Here is a 13,288-nt window from a genome sequence, read left to right on the forward strand (position 1 = left end):
GAGGAATCAGTGCTTCCTTGTGGTTCGGGAGTCAAAGGGTTAACTTGAACTCCATTCCCCTTTCAAAGGAAAGGAAGCAGAGGCTCTATTTGGGGTAGGTCCTATGCCTGAGTCACTTTGGCACTTAATTGCTTATTATTTAATTGCTGTATTGAGGAGCACAAAGTGATCTACCGCAAAGTTATTAGCAAATTTCAGTTTTAAGGAAATAATTACTGAATTCTCCCTCCCTGGATTGAGTAATTCCTTCCAAGATGTTCAAAGACATTAAGCATTTTCACCAGGGCCGCTAGCATCTCTGTAACATGCAAATAAAGTAACTCTGTAATTACCAATAAAATGCTTACTGAAGTGACACATTTTTACTCAGCAGTGAGTTGGGGGGGGGGGAATGACATCATTTGTTTTTTTAAGGATCCTTTAACCTTGTTAGTTGGCACTCAATTCTATGCTGTTTTATGGTCATTTAAAAAGACAGCAGAGTCAACAGGTCTCCCTGAGTGGGCAGAAGGCTCTCCTGGGAGCTCCTCTTCCCACTGGCCTCACCATTCTGGGGGGCCCGCATGCTCCACTCTGGATGCTGCAGAAGGCACAGGTGCTCTGCAGACTTGCCCTGTACCTCTCTACGTACGCTGGGAGTTTGGCTTTCAGTGGGGTGTAAGACTCATCCTTCCAGATGGACAAATAGCCAGTGACCTGTCAGCCAAGAGCAGCTGCCAGAAGGGTCCTTCTGAAGCCCAAGTATGCCAGTGTTGCTCCTCCGTTTTCAAACCCTTCCCTTGCACTCCAGAGATAATAACATAAAGATCTAGCCATTTGTCTGGCTCTCAAGGTCTTTTGCAATTAGTCAGGGCACTGGGCATAGCGAGGGCTCCAGCTACCTCTTCTCCAGGCCCGTCCATGGCTCCCCATGCAACTCTGATTTCTTCATCTGTAAAAAGCTGTATTGGTCAGCATGGGCTGGGTTATGCCGCAGTAACAAGCAAGTCCAAAATCTCAGTGGTTTAAAATAATCAAAATTTATTTGTTGCTCATCCTACATGTCCATCATGGGTCAGCCTGAGTATCTGCTCATTGTTTTCACTCAACAAAAAAATAGCCTGATGAATATTACCCAGCAATAAAAAAAGAACAAAAGCTTGCCATTTGTGACAACATGGATGGACCTAGAGAGTATTATGCTAAGTGAAATAAGTCAGACAGAGAAAGACAAATACTGTATGGTTTCACTTATATGTGAGATCTAAAAAAAAAGAAAAAAGATTAAACAATACAAAACAGAAAAACAGAAACAGACCCACAGATATAGAGAACAAGCTGATGGTTGCCAAAGGGAAGGGAATTAGGGATGGGTGAAAAATAAACAAATAAAGTTTTCTTTTTTAAAAAAGCAGGCTGATGAAGCTGTCACCTTCACAAACACTTCTGGCCTGTCACCATCTTGGAGGGAAAATGAAATGTTCTCCAACATGGAATGTCATAGTATTTTCTTTCACAAGTCATTGGTCAGAACGGTCCACATGGCCTCTCCCAACCACAAGGGCTCAGGAAGTGAAATTTTACTTGGCAGTCAGAAGCAGGAGAAGCAGAAATATGATGATAGCATTGACTGCCATTAATGCATATTTTTAAAATTATGTAAGTGTTATCTCCCTCATAGTGTGGTGAGAGCTACGTGTGGTCACGCTTGTAGAGAGATTAGTACAGTGCCTGGCACTTAGTAAGTGCTCAACGTCAGTTACTAATAAATAGGTGTTCAATGCACACTTACTGGATGAACAGTCCAGTATAACCCTCTGAAGTCACAACCAGTCCACTCTCTCTCCCTCTGGAGCCCTATAAATTGTGATGATCAGGGAGAGGTTTCAAAGAAAAGGTAACAGTAGAACCCAGTTTTGGGGAGGCTGTATTGTCGGGAGATGACCCTCCAAGAAGAGGAAGCCATGAGTGCAGGCTGTGAGCTGGAAAGTGGGGAAGACTGAGTGAACTTGACAGGAGTAGAGATTTTCAGGGATAGTCCTACATTCAATAGGGGTGTCTCCTCAAAGAATAAATAAAAAGCCTTCATTCAGAAGCCTGGGTTAACAGCAACAATTCACAAATCAGAAAAATTCCTTTGACACATCCTGCATCTAATTCTTGGCTTGGAAACTGTCACTTGGAAATAAGGATGGGGTTAGAGATCAGAAACCTTGATCTGAAACCCAGATCCCAGCTGGTTCCAGGTCCAGCGGCCTCTCCACGGCCCATGCGGTGGCTGACACGGTTTCTTCTCCTTCTCATTGCCCACGGCTCCATTTCTGAGTGACCACATTTGCCCCAGGAGAAGTTTTTCTCTTATATTTGCATTGGTAACGGCTCAAAGGCCCACCGAGGCTTTCGAAGCATGCCACTCACATCCTCTCACACTGGCCCAATTGTTTGTGGTGAACGCCTCTCTTTTGAACTCTGGACCTTCTGGAGGAAACGATTTCAATAGGAATAACTCTGAATTCTCCTAGGCCTTGCCATCTGGGCATCTGGAATGGAGCTTCCAGGATATATCGTTCTTTGGAAGGAAGCAAATTCAATTGGTGATTGTGTTCCCATTTGATATGCCTAAGGAATGCTCTTGTACTCTTGCCAGGGCTTTTTTTTTTTCATTCATCAAACACTTATTGATCTCCTACTGTGCACTCGGCACTGGGCTGGGTGGTGGGAGGAGAAGGTAGGGAGAGTAGACACTTGTTAAAAATGACTTTGATCTGAGTAGACACGTGGGCAGCGGTCGCCTCAGTGGGGATGGCGGCTGCTACTGAGTGGACGGAGATGGCCGGCTGCGGAGGCTGAGACACCCCAATGCAGACTAGTTGGAAGGAGAGGCTGCCAGTGCCTACCCGCCCACCATGAAGCCCCCGCAGCCTGTGCAGGAGAGGCCCTGGCCACAGTGCCCCCTGCTCCATGGAACTACTTGAGATGGGACCTGAGCACCCAGCAAATAGGAAAGCTCACAGCGGAGCTCGTGGAGCAGACCAAGTGCATGCAAGGCCAGGTGGGCTCCCAGAAGTTCAAGGACGTGTCCTACGAGAGTACACTCAAGATGCTGGCTGATGTGGAGATGTCCTAACAATTCAGAGGAATATCCTTGACGTCCCCCAGGATGTTTCTCCATCCAAGGCCATTCGAATGGCCAGCACAGGGGCAGACAAGAAGCTGTCAGGGTTCGGCATGGAGATGAACACGAGGCAGGGCGGGTACCAGAGTACGGTCTGGCTGCAGGGAATAGTTCAGATGGACTCTCTGAGGCCCGAGGCTACGCGGTACCTGGAGCAATGGATCAAGCTCTGCTGAAGGAACAGGCTTCACTGCCCGAGGAAACTCAGGAAAAAAATCAAAGGCATCAAGAAGAAGCTGAGTCTCCTGTGCATTGACTTCAGTAAGAACCTGAACGAGAATACGACCTTCCTGCCCTTCACGCAGGAGAAGCTGGGAGGGCTCCCCGAGGACTTTTTGAACAATCTGGAAAAGATTGAGGATGAGAAGTTCAAAGTCACCCTCAAGTACCTTCACTATTTTCCCCTCCTGAAGAAATGCCACGTGCCCGAGACCAGGAGGAAGGTGCAGGAGGCCTTCAATTGTCAGTGCGAAGGGAACTGTGCCATCCTCAGTGAGCGGGCACCCGCACTCACATGTGTGCTGGGATTCCGCACACATGCTGATCACGCCCTGGGGGTGAACGTGGCCAAGACCAGCCAGTGGTGGTGGCCACCTGCTTTCACGAGCTGGCCCAGAAGCTGAAGCCCGTGGGAGAGCAGGAGCGGCCGTGATCCTGATATGAAGAAGGCCGAGTGGGAGACGCAGGGTCTGGACTTGGCTGAGTGGGTCAGCGCCTGGGCCATGCGTCACTACATGAACCAGGTGGAGGAGACACGCTACAGCATGGACCAGAGCCTGCTCAAGGAGCACTTCCCCATGCAGGTGGTCACCAGGGGCTGCCGGGCTGAACTTTGACCTGGAGGAGCACACCGCCATTTGGCACAAAGATGTGACACTGTACTCAGTGAGGGACCTGGCCTCAGGGACGGTCATGGGGACGTTCTTCCGGGACCTCTACCCCTGGGCAGGCAAGTACAGGCACGTGGCCAGATTTGTCCTGCAGCAGGGCTGCCTGTGGCAAGACAGGAGCCTCCAAATCGCCATCGTGGCCATGGGGCCAACTTCCCAAGCCCACCCTGCACGGCCCCTCCCTGCTGCAGCACGATGAGCTGAACACCTGCTTCCATGAGTGTGGGCACATGATGCCCCAGCTCTGCTCTTGGGTGGAGTTCAGCATTTTCAGCGAGACGCACGTGGAGCGACTTCATGGAGGTGCCTTAGCAGACGCTGGAGAACTGGGTATGGGAGAAGGAGCCTCCGCTCGGGATGTCACAGAGCACAGCACAGACAGCACCACCCCCAGGGGCTGCCCGAGAAGCCCCGCAGGCCCCGACAGGGCAATACAGGTCTCTTCAACCTGATGGTCCTGGCCGAGGCGGACCAGGCCCTGTACACAGATGGCCACACGGCTGAGGAGTAGCCCACCTCTGCCAGGAGATCCTTGGGGTCCCAGCCATGCCAGGGACCAATGTGCCTGCGACCTTCGGCCACCTGGCGGGCAACTACAACACACAGTACGATGGCCACCTGTGGAGCGAGGTGTTCTCCTTGGACACGCTCCACATGCGCTTCAAGCAGGAAGGCGTCCTCAGTGGCAAGGTGGGCGTGCACGACAGAAGCTGCATCCTGAGACTGGGCGGGTCCCAGCATACCAGCATCAGGCTGAAGCTCTTCCTGGGCCGTGACCCCAAGCAGGACACCATCCTGAGCAAAGGCCTGCAGGTGGAGGGCAGTGAGCCACTGGGCGGCTGACCCACCAGGTTCTGCTGGCCCTGGGTGGGGGCCTCCAGCTCCCACCGCCTGGTGCCTCCACTCCCAGCCTGGAAATGGGGAGGGAGACAGCGGCCTCCAGCTCAGCGTCCTGGGGAGGGTGGGCAGGGTGAGGAGAAGGGCTGCTCCTCTCGGTCATTTCTCATAGCTGGTATCTACAACCCCATTGGTGGCCGGCTTGGGCTGAAGAGAACTCAGCCTCCCGATGTCTAGGGAGCACTTGCATCTGGTGAGGGTTGCCTCTCTGTTGCACTAACGCAGCCCCTTCCTGGGAAGCTGTCCTAGGCAAGGGATGCGTTCTTTGAAATGCAGCCATTAGACAAAAGGAAACTGAAGAAAAAATGGCTTCAACCCAGTATAATAGAGATAAGCATGAAGGACTCTGGGAGCCCAGCAAGGGATGGTTAATTGCACCTGGGCAACTCAACAAGACCCAGAAAGGGACAACCAGGGCCACCAGGCACTGAGGAAAATGGACCTGCAGCAACTTAGGGAGCCCTACACTTACTCCACAATATTTCTGAACAACGTAATGGTGATCACAATAGAACATGATTCCACTGAACAGACATTTTAAGCCACCTGTGCTGGCCAGGCACAGAGCTAAATGACTGAGGGACCCAAAGAGGAAGGAGGCATAGTCCCTGCCCTCAGATTGCTCATTGTCTAGTCGTGGAGATTTAGGGAGCAGATAACTCTAACGCACATTGCTTTAGAAAGCCCTACTGCAACCCCGCCACATGAAAAGCGCAATAGTCCCAGGGACTGGCAGATGGCAGGCAGGCTTCCTAGAGGAGGTGGCAGGATTGGGTTTTTGGAGAGATGGAGCAATGGGGAGAAAGAAAGAGAGGGCTGTGGCACAAACAGGCAGGGTGACCCCGGAGCCAAATCATAAGCACGACACACACATGTTCCAACTGAAGCAGTGGGAGCAGGGCCAGTGGCCATGGGCTGAGGGTAGACTTCATCCTACTGGCCTGCGACCACCAAAATTATCACCACCAAAGCACTTTCATTCTGTTTCTCTAAGGATCCCATCTTTTAGCAGGCTTTCCTCTGCTGAATACGCCTCATCTATTAAACAACAATCCATGTGTTTCCCCATAGTATTGACTCAATTGAGATTATTCTAGCCAAAATGAAAAAGAATGTTTTCTGAACATATCACTCTGAGGCTCCACACGCTTGGGTGGCTTCCCGTTACCCCCAGGATAAAGCCCAGCAGGCCAGGTCATTGGCTTCCTGGCCCTTAGCTCGCTGCTGGGCCTCGCCAAACTCCCTGTGCTTGTGCTTCTGCAGACAGACGTATTGCCCCCTCCAGACTTCTGAATACCCTGCTCCTCTGCATGGAAGCCGCTCGCCCTTCATCTCCACATCTTCTGGCTTCTCTGGGCTCAAACCTTAATGCTTCCTCCAGACAGCATTGCCTGACCCCAGGTCTGGGGTAGATGCTGAGCTCTGATCACACGGTGTGGGAATGCTTCGTGTGCTTGTCTGTCTCCCTCAGGAGGCTATGAACACCTGGGGCAAGGACTCCACATCCAACCCACAGGGGCCAGCACTCTGGAATACAGTCGTGCTCCATCAAGGTCAAGGAATGAACAAGCCACGAGTGAGTGAATGAATGTGATGAGTCATTTCAGGTTGACCTGGGGAGCCACATCATAGCAAAAAGTACCATTCACACTCACCAAGCTTTCCGAAGGAATGGCAAGAACCTACAGATTGCCTGGCACAGGCACTGAGGAGAGTTTGACCCAGGGAGGGGCATGCTTTTCCACCCACAGTCTATCTATCTGGCAGCTCCTCTGCACCCCACCCCTCAGTCAAGAGGGCTAGGCAATGTGAAGCATCAAGCAGGTTGTACCACCTTTTTCTGCGGGTATCTTTCCTGGTCCTCTCTTTCAATGTTTCCTCACCTTCTGACTCCAGACAGGAAGCAGGATCCGTGCTTCTGATTCCTCACGAGATGATGGCCTTCTGATCCCTGGGTTTAAAACTCCACCCTTGACATTGTCACCAAGAATAAGTGGTAAGGATGTGCCAGCCACTGGGGGCCCAGACACACCCCAAATGTGGTCCCTGCTTTTGATGGGTTTGGAGTGAGGGCATGAAGGATAAACCTATTATTAAATAATTTCCATAGGAGCCTTAAGCAGAGTGATCAAGGGGTGCAAAGGGGTCTCTGGCACTGAAATTTGGAGGGTATCACAATGTGCAGGAATGGTTTCTGAGACTGACCATACTTCTTAGCCCTCCCCTCAGGCCCCATGCCGCTCAATGGAGAGGCTGGCGCAGGTGACCAGTGAGCCAGAGTCAGCCTCACTGCTTGTCCTGTGTGGCCACCACCTGTGGGTGCACACCCCAGGTTTCCACACTGTGACGGATAACGTTAGCTGTCACTCACCCTGACACTGAGCTAGTTGGTACCCACAATACAGTCCAGGGAAACTCACTAAACCACCCTGAGAAGTGGGGATGAGTTCCCCCATTTTAGCTTGAGTGTTTGTCCAGCTGATTACAGCAGCAATTTGAACCCAGGTCCGGGAGACCCTGAAGCCAGGGCTGCAGCATCAGTTGCATGGCTTGGCCCTCATGGCAGAGGGCTGGGGAAGCTGAGCAGATGGGAGTGTCCACTCCTGGCAAGCCTTCGGTGGAGCTCTCCATGGTCAGAAATTAGATCATGCCACTGTTTGCCAATGAGTGTCAAGCGCCTACAAAGGCAGACAAAACCAACTCCCTCTTTGGCCAGCCATGCGATGCCATGGATAGTGGTTGCCCTCTGGGCCGAGGCCCAGCCGTGGGGGTAAAAAGGAGGGGAAAAGGAAGAAAAGGAGCCCCTCCATCCCATCAGGGCCCCACCTTGTCTCTCTGCACCCTCCAATCTTCCCCCACTCCAACCCACCAACCCCCATATTCGTTTATCCATTCACATCTGTGCCAGAGACTTACCTCACTCAACCCCTAACAACCTGAGGAGAGCTTTACTAATATCCCCATTTTACAGAGAAGAAAACAGAGGCTTAGAGGCTCAACGATCCAAGTCATGGAATTGGCAGGAGCTGGGATTCCAACGTAGAGCTAGCTGTCTGGCTCTGAAGCTTCTTAAAGCCACAATCCTGCAGGGGGGTTCTGTCCCCTTCCTGACAGGGGAGGAGGAGCCTGGGAGCTTGGAACCCATCAGGAGACGATTACAGATTTCAGGACTCCTCTTTTTCCTCCTTACACTGTTGCTCAGCCCCACACCCCTCGGGGAAGTCCTTCAGTCTCCACTGAGTTTCCCTGCCAGGCCCAAGAACACTTACCTCCATCATAGAGGGGGCGGGGACGGGCAGGGGAGAGAGGGCTAATTAACAGTCTGCAAGGGCTTTGAAGATGAAAAGCAGCCTTCAAGTGGCAGCCTATTATCCTTAAGCTTCACACACGGAATAATGAAATTCCAGGTTCCAAATGGACAGTAAAAATCCTTTAACAAAGTGATAAAGGGAGGTGGCCCAGGGCCAAAGTGGAGGGCAGGAGGGCAGTTCACCAGCATCTCCAGAGCCCAGACCCCAACAGACCCCACAAGCCTTGGGCTAAAAGCCTGTGAGCTGGGTCAGCCTCAGGCTGGGAGGCCTTTTTCATCACGGGCCGCTGTCCTTGCCAGCACCCTGAGATTCTGTAGGGAGCAAGAACCAGGCCTCCCCTGAGGGGCCCCTGGGGGCGGAGCCAGGATCTGAGGACCCTGAAGCAGATGGTGAAGCTGAAGGACCCGAGCTGGGAGGAGGGAGCCTTGAATTCTGGCCCGGCTCTGCGCCGACCCAGGGCCTGACTGTGGACAGGTCCTGCTCTCTCTGCCTGCATGGCCCCCACCCAGCCCCCACCCAGGGAAGCCCCTAGAGGATGGGCACAATGTGCCCAGCACTACGAGCCCAGAGCCGGCCCAGGGCCTGTGAGCAATAATTACTGTTGACTGAACAGCTGCTCTAGGGTCCCTCCTGGGGCTGATTTTCTGGGGTTCTCAGACTTTAGGTGTTCAGTCAGTCCCAGATTACCAGGGTTGGGAAGGGGCAGCCCTCCCGTACCCTCCAGGAGCTCCCAGACCGACAACGGGAGCCCTAAAGGAAGCCCCACCCCCACCCTCCCACTCAGCAGTACTCCCAGCTGTCCCCCTCGCAGCCGTGGGCTCCCTGAAGGCAGGGATCAGTCCCACTCAATTCGGGACCCCCAGCGCCTGACACAGGGCAAAGTCACATTCAAACATAAATTCTTGGTGTTGGCAATCCAATAAATAGTCATGAAATTGAACTGGTGAAGTTATTAAAGAGATTTTAGAAAAGTCTTATCAAAGATTAAAATTTGATCCCACCTCTACTACTTGGACAAGTCACTTAACCTCTTTATGCCTCAGTTTCCTCATCACTAACATAGACATTGTGATAGGACCTACCTCATAAGATAGTTCTAAGGTTATATGGCTTAATTCCTATGAAGAGCGGAGAACAGCATCTGACATATAATAAGTATTCAGCCAGTTATTATTCTTAGTTATTACTAGTAGCATGGTTAGTCCGTTATCATTCTCTTCAGCTTTTTGCTGCCACCTGGAATTACTTTAACCCCTTCACTGCACACGGAGGGGAGACACGGAAGGGAGATGCCATTTGGACAGGCATTGTGATGGAGCCCTAGCACCCCAATGGCACATTGCAGGTGCTCAGAGCTCCTTATAATCAGCCTCACGTTTGATCTTTCAAACAACCTTGACATCCAGAAAGGTGGGTACTATTCTCCTCATTTACAGAAGAGAACATCGAGGCACAAAGAGCAATGGAGTTCACTACGGTGATCCAGCTGGACAGGGCAGAGCTCAGACCTGAGCACAGATTGGAAATCGTCTGTGCAGTTGAGAAATGTATATTGAGCACTGACGGGCCAGGTACCAGGGATGTGAAAATAAAGGAGATGAACGTGTTCTTTGCCCTCCTAGAGCTAACATTCCGATAGACAGATAACGAGCCAGAAGAAGGGGAGTAAATGATCCGGGCTCTGACGGAAATAAACAAAGTCCTATGATCAAAACTAATGAGGCGGTTGTTCAGGGAAACATCTCTGAGGAGATCCAGGCTGTGCCCTGGAAGGTGAAAGGGGAAAGGATGACTGCCTTCCCATTGCTGCTGGTCATCTCACCACCAATTCTCACTAAGGTGTAAATGATTAACTGTTCAGGCCCATCCTGGAAGCAAGATTTGTAAGCAGAAGGGAAGAGGGACACTGAGGACAGTGTGGAGAGACTAAGGGAGGAAGGGTAGGATGGCGCTAGAGAAGGAGAGGGCTTTACAAATATAAGGACCAGAGTTGCAGCTTTCCAGGGCTTTGCTAAAAACAAAAAGCCAGGCCTGGAGGCTTGAGGAGAAAGTCCCATTGATGAGAAGAAAGGACATGTGCCTGAGTCCTCTCTGTCCCACAGACAGACAGCAATTTGAGGCTACCAAGACAGAAAAATGAAAATCATCTGTTCTTGTGAGAAGGGATGCAGGAAGATGACATCACCCTTAACCAGAGCAGACAGCCGCAGTGCTACACGCAGGTCCCCTGAGAAGGATGACACCACTCCTTTCACTCTCACAGCTGTCATGACTTAACTGGTCCCAGGCACCCTCCATGTCCTTAAAGAGATCCCACTACGTGTCCCACATTCTACTTAGCTCAGAGGAGAGACAGGAGAAATCAGCCTATAGCAGCAGGTGTGCTCAGCCCTAGGAAGCAGAGAAGGCCTCCCTGAGGACACCCATTTGCACTGAGACTTGAGGTAGAAAAGGGAAGGGAAGTGTGTTCCTGGTGAGAGAAACAGTATGTGAGTAGTGTGCTGGTAAATTTCTAATAACTGGCTCTGGGGAGGGCGGGGTGGGGGCGGAGGGGTAGCTGATTAGCAGTGTTTGCCCATTTCTGTGGTGTAAATACTCTCACTGTGGCAGTATGTGACTGGCATGGGCAATCACAGCCCGTGGGTGCCAGCTCCAGTCCATCATTGGTGTGTGAGGCCTGAGGCAGGCAGGCACATGGCTGGTTGGAGGCCCAGGAGCTCAGCCAGCGGCACCCAAGGAGGTTGCTGGCCTTGGAGGAGGTGTAGGCTTTGGCCAGCAAGTGGCACGTGTAGACTGCGACCACAGGTCTCTTTCATCTTCCCATTCCCCTCAGAGCTCTGCCAGGTTACATCCTGGGCTCAGAGTTCCTGGTGTTAAGTAACAAGGAGATGATTAATTAATTAGATCTTCGCATGAGCAGATGCCGACTTTTCATCTGGTAAAAGGGCAGCAGGCACTCTGTAACCATGGAGGGGATGCCCCTGGAAGTGCCTCTGTCTCGCCCTCAGTGACAGCACCCAAATCACATACCGGCTATTGGTGCACCAGCCCTTCTGCCTGAAGAGGTCCAGCTGGGCAGCCAGGGGGTGGAAAGGTAAGATACAGACCCCACTTGTGCCCTTCCAAAGAGCTCTTGGACTGTGTGGCATCTCTCCATTCCCATTTTAGAGCAGGCTAGAGCAAGGCGGAGGAGGACCAGGTGATGACAGGTAGAGAGCCGCCCCAGCACCAGGCACCCAGGAGGACAGCCACTCACAGGAAGGAGGCGGGGACTTGGGGAGGGCAGGCTGAGGGGGCGGGGCTTGAGGACAGGGCACCTTCACGTCCCGCCCTGCCCCTCACAACTGGACTTGGTTGCCCGCACCCTGGCCCTCCTAATCTTCCAGTCTGAACCTGCCCGAAAAATCCTCTGTCCTCCACCTATTCGCCCGTCTCCCCACACTCCCAATAACCACTCATCCTTTTACTGTCTGCATCGTTTTGCCTTTTCCAGAATGTCACTTAGTTGGAATCATACAATATGGAGACTTTTCAGATTGGCTTCTTTTCACTTAGTCATATGCATTTAAGCTTCCTCCATGTCTTTTCCTGTCTTGGTAACTCATTTCCTTTCAGCACTGAAAAATATTCCATTGTCTAGATGAACCGCAGTTTATTTATCCATTCACCTACTGAAGGGCATCTCGGTGGCTTCCAACATTGGGCAATTATGAATAAAGCTGCTATGAACACCCATGTGCAGGCTTTTGTACAGACGTAAGTTTTCAACTTCTCTGGGTAAATACCAAGGAGTGCAATTGCTGGATTATATGCTAAGAGTATGTTCAGTTTTGTAAAGTGGCTGAACCAGTTTGCACTCCCACCATCGATGAATGAGTTCCTGTTCCTCCAGCATCTGCTATTGTCAGTGTTCCAGTTTTCAGCCATTCTAATAGGTATGTAGTGGTATCTCCTTGTTGTTTGTATTTCCTTGAGGACATATAATGTGGGGCATCTTTTTATATGCTTACTTGCCATCGGTATATCTTTTTTGGTGGGTTGTCTGTTCATATCTGTCCATTTTTAAACTGGGTTATTCATTTTCTTATTGTTGAGTTTTAAGAATTCTTTGCATATTTTGGATAACATTCCTTTATCCGATATATCTTTTGCAAATATTTTCTCCCAGTCTGTGGCTTCTCTTCTCATTCCCTTGATGAGTTAAACTTTTCATTATTAAAACAATTGCTTATTGTGTATACAACATGTTCATAACAAAGATCGAAATAAAAGAAAAAATATTCTTGATTCCATTCCTCTAAGGATGATACTAATGATGGCAGAGACAACCATTCCCATCTTCGTGACTTGCTGTGTTCTGGGCGCTTGGCAATCGTCCCGGGTCACCCTGCCACAGAACCTTGTAGGATAGATGATTATGGCCACTTTATAGATGCTAAAGAGGAGACTCAGAAATGAAGTGGCTGGACCCAGGCTGCACACTAGCAAGCGGGAGAGCCAGTATTCAAACCCCAGCGTCCTTGTTCAAAATTCTCTCACAGACAGAGCTGTGGGGGCTGGTGCATTGTCCTGATGCACGAGCTCCTTGGGGACCATTTTTGCACACACCTTTCTCATGACAAGATTTTCAGTTAAGATTTTCCTAACTGTTTCTCTATCGGTGTTTACTTGGTCTGTTATGCTTCTCACAGTCAGCTTATGATTTTGACGCACAATTTGACAAACTTTTGCAATGTTTTCATCAGTTCTGCTCATTACTGGCTGCCCTGACCTGTCTTCATCAGTGATGCATTCTCACCCCTCAGAAAAACATTCAACCCATTTGTACACTGCCATTTTCTTCATGACACTGTCCCCATAAATTTGGAGCAACATGTCTCTGATTTCACTTCCACTCTTGCCAAGTGTAACAAGAAATTTAATGTTTGTTCATTGCTCTAGTTAAGGCTCAGACATTCTCGCGACGGCACACAAAAACGCGCAATAACAGTAATGAACGCCACTCAGCAAGACACTGCCACACGTGTACACGAACA

General features: G+C 50.7%; 1 pseudogene; it reads left to right on the forward strand.

The window, feature by feature from the left end:
* Positions 1-1,919: 1,919 nt before the first annotated feature.
* LOC109449563 (thimet oligopeptidase pseudogene) lies at positions 1,920-4,887 on the forward strand (annotated as a pseudogene).
* The last annotated feature ends 8,401 nt before the right edge of the window (positions 4,888-13,288 follow it).

The sequence above is a fragment of the Rhinolophus sinicus genome, chromosome 3 (genome assembly GCF_057876585.1).
Source record: "Rhinolophus sinicus isolate RSI-liver-muscle chromosome 3, RSI-T2T, whole genome shotgun sequence".
NCBI classification, from domain to species: Eukaryota; Metazoa; Chordata; class Mammalia; order Chiroptera; family Rhinolophidae; genus Rhinolophus; species Rhinolophus sinicus.